Source organism: Mytilus galloprovincialis, chromosome 4 (genome assembly GCF_965363235.1).
Source record: "Mytilus galloprovincialis chromosome 4, xbMytGall1.hap1.1, whole genome shotgun sequence".
Classification (NCBI taxonomy): Eukaryota; Metazoa; Mollusca; class Bivalvia; order Mytilida; family Mytilidae; genus Mytilus; species Mytilus galloprovincialis.
Genome location: NC_134841.1, coordinates 14,634,702 through 14,638,791, shown reverse-complemented (window position 1 = coordinate 14,638,791; position 4,090 = coordinate 14,634,702). Strand labels below are relative to the sequence as shown.

At 31.4% G+C, this 4,090-nt stretch overlaps 1 long non-coding RNA gene across 1 annotated transcript; it reads left to right on the top strand.

The window, feature by feature from the left end:
• The first annotated feature begins 372 nt into the window (after positions 1-372).
• Positions 373-3,283, top strand: LOC143071427 (uncharacterized). Its single transcript, XR_012976899.1, has 3 exons — positions 373-959; positions 1,713-1,763; positions 2,897-3,283. It is a non-coding gene; the product is annotated as an uncharacterized LOC143071427 (long non-coding RNA).
• Positions 3,284-4,090: the final 807 nt, after the last annotated feature.

The window sequence follows — 4,090 nt, the reverse complement described above, 5'->3', positions numbered from 1 at the left end:
ATAATCAAATCCTCTCACAGACATATTAATGTCCGAACGATTAAAATTCTTACCGAGAATTACATCATTTAATGCGTTTTCGTAACACACTCTTACGATGAAATATAAATTACATATAACATTTGTTCGAAATACAATTGATTTTTTTTTATTTAATTACATTGTATTATTATAAATTGCTTAATATCGCGTAACTTCTATATGGTATCGAAAAGCCTATACAATATCTTAGGGAGCTACCATTTGATTGTTATGGGGGGGGGGGGGGGGGGGGGGGGGGGGCTAGGATGAAATTTGAAAAAAATAGGCAGGACAGGAGTTTTGAGTAAAAAAAAAAGGCAGGATGAGACACTTGCAAAAAAAAAAAGTCAGGACGACAATTAAGGTAAAAAAAAAGTCGGATATACTAAAAAAAAAAAAAAAGGCAGGACCGAACAGAGTGAAAAATAAAAAGGCAGGACAGAGATTACAGCTAAAAAAAAATGCAGGACAAAATTTTTCATCCTAGCCCCCCCATAAAAATCAAATGGTAGCTCCCTTATAAAAGAAGTTTTGTTTGAAGTCATGCTACAGAAAGTTCCTAAACTCAAAACTCAGGACAATAATTTATATATGCATACAGATAAAACACAGCGATAAAGCTTTAAAAATACGCAATACCTAGTCATGATAATTATAATCATATAAATTTAAATAATTCGGGTTGGATGCGTTGTCACGGAGAAAACAAACTCGCAACTTTTAACTGGAAGATTACTATCAAAAGATCGGTTGTACTTAAGGCTTAAAGTTTGATTACACTGAAACGGACTTAAAATTTTGCAGATAAAAGTATAAAATTCATTTTGGACCACGTCAACAACAAGATAAAACTAGACGACGCACCTGTTGTTTGTTGATAGCTGATTCCTGTTAGTAAATATTTAATGGAATAAAGGCATTTTATCATTGAATCAATCGTGAGTAAACATTTTTATTCAATTTTCCATCTAATCGTTCTTATATATAATACATGTATATTATGTCATTATCAAATATCTTATTTTTGCTTATGTTTCCACCAGGTATGTTCGATCTCTTTATGGGATGCACTTTTAAACTTGTCTATGTTCATATTATAAAGAATGGATTTAAAATTCAAGGGGTACAATCAAAATCACGTGATGGATATACACACACCGGAAGTTACAGTCGAACTCGCCGCTTAAAAGGTTAGAAGTTGCATTTTCTTGTTTATACCAAATAAATTTTGATTAATGAGTTGGCACACCGAATGTCGGATAGTATGTTGTTTTAAAATACACAATTGTTTTTGCTAGAAAGCGTGCAGTTATTGCAAACACTTCGACACAGTTATCTGGTGAAATTTTGGAACTGTGTCGAAGTGTTAGCATTAACTGCACGCTTTCCAGCAAGGATAATTGTGTATTTCAAAACTATATTATATCCGACATTCGGTGCACTACCTTATCTATTAAATTTTATTGATATAAACAAGTAAATACGACTACTTATCTTTCAAGCGGTCTGCTCGACTGTTACTTCCGGTGTGTGTATATCCATCACGTGATTTTGATTGTACCCCTTGAAATTGTTCATGTGTGAATATTTTATACATCATTTAAGCAAGAATAATAATTGAAATATATTATTACGCTAGCGCATCAAATATCCTGACTTGATCAATAAGTGTTATTTTATATTTTACATAGGTTGCATATGGAGAAGATAGATTCTGGATTAGAATTTGACATGCTTATTACGTGAGTAAATTTACAAAGACAAATTCTCATTGTATAATTTATCATTAGATGTTGACGTTTACTACATGTATATAAATACAGGTAGAGTTATTGTTACATTTTTTTACAACACACTATTTGTATATAGAGTGCTACATATGCATTAAAAGTAAACTTATCAGAGTTTAAAAAGTTTTTCTATACACTTGACTAGACATTTCACTATAAAGAGCAACAATTAATGCATAACTTTTCGATGTATATGCATCCCCTATTTCATTACTTTTGGCATTTCGTTTTTCTCTTACATTTATTCATTCGTATTACAACGAGTTAACTGCAGCTGCTCAAATATTTATTTCAACGCGGAAAAGGTAATTAAATTTTATACCAATTATCAAAAATAGGATATCATAATATTCCTGTACCTAAATAGGTTGTTGATTTAGTATGTCTTGACATTGGACATGTAACCTGTGACAAATACATGTAATAGTCCCATGTGCTACTTTATAAATTAATACATTGGCATTTTGTTATCTATTTATATCTATACTGATTATATGTACAGATCTAAGAGACAAGAGCAAGGAAACACTTATATAATTAATAGAAAGGAAGGAAAACAATAGAGATAATGACAAAAATGTCAATGAAGCGACAAACAAAGCGACAAAATAAATGTGAAAAACGAGTCGAAACCGAAAATAATTAAATAAATGAAATCGAATTTATTATAACGGGTTGACTGCTGCACAAAATGTAATTTCTACCGGGAAATATTTATACACTGACAACATCTAGAACTTCTCTGAGATTAAGCTTCAGAACCCCTATCGCAGCAAGGCGTTTTGTTAGCATTAATCGGTTAACTTTTCGGAGTTTGAACAAGCATATCAAAGTGAGGAAAAAAAAACCGAGGGAATTTAAATGGAGCGAGACTGGGTGCATCGACAGAATAAACCACACAGGAAGGGCGACAACCGTGTATTCATATTCATTCAGAAGAAAAAGACTGTTTAATAAAATTTCTAACCGTTTTCCCTTTTGGTATTTTTAGGAAATAAGATAGTTTTAAACTAAGCAATGAACAAAATAAGACACTTTAATTCAATACTACATGTATGCTACATTTTTATTCATTCTCTTTTTAGGTAAAATGGATTATGTTAAATCAGCGCTACAGATAATTCTGCTTGGTTTTTTCTTCTTTGTCTTAGCGTGGATTTGTGTATACGCAGACAAGTTGTTACTGGTATTTCAGAGTTTTTAGTATAGCTATTTTGGTGGACCAAGATTGTTCTAAAACAATTTTTTTAGCAATGTAAACATTGCAATACACGCATCAATATGCATATGGATATCTCACTGAATTGATGCAGTCCACCATTTTAGAATCTTTCTAGCTTTTGGATACGTGTGCATGGACAGATTGAAGTTTAACATTGAATTTGACTTATTTTATTTTAACAAATATCATATTTTTAATTTAATATGTATGAAATGAATGAAAACATAGTTTACTAAATGTTTATGTTTTTCTTGCTGAGTTTTAACTTGTCGCCAGCTGTTTCTGGAGCTACACAGCTACTTTACTACAAGTAATATTGGTGTACAGTTCTAAAGATGCATATCAAATGTACATCTCTAAAGGAAACAGTAGAACACCTCTGTTAAATAGTCATAAATCGATTAAACGAATATAAACCCGGGTCGTTAACCAAAACCGAAGGAAACACACCAACTATAAGAGGAAAACAACGGAACAACAGAAACACTGAAATGCAACGTCTCCAACATACATAGAAAAATGTAAACTCACAAAAATTCTGAACTACCTAATCAAATGGCAAAATCAAAATCTCAAACACATCAAATAAATGGATAATAACTGGCATATGTATTCCTGACTTGATACAGGCATTTTCTTATGTAGAAAATAGTGAATTTAACCTGGTTTTATGGCTAGCTAAATCTTCCGCTTTGCGACAATGTTGATAATACCGCTGAAATATGATATATATAAAAGATCATGTAAAATATTGAAAAAGAAAGAAAGAAACTTTAAACAGCAAAAATTGTCAGAAAAGCAAAATCTTTTAGAAAATGCAAAAGACGGAAATCGTTAATTGATTTCTTATAGGTATAATTATCATAGAAATGGTCTTTGACTTGATCTAGATCAAACAAATTAGTCTATATTATACTTAGTATGTGGAAGATGGTTGGTCTTTTGCCACAAGGTTTTTTGTTACGTTTGCCAGTTCTGCTGTCCCCAAACCTCTTGTTTCTATATACAATTGAAAACATTGTCATTGTTGTTTGACTTGTTTCTTTCTTTTACCTAT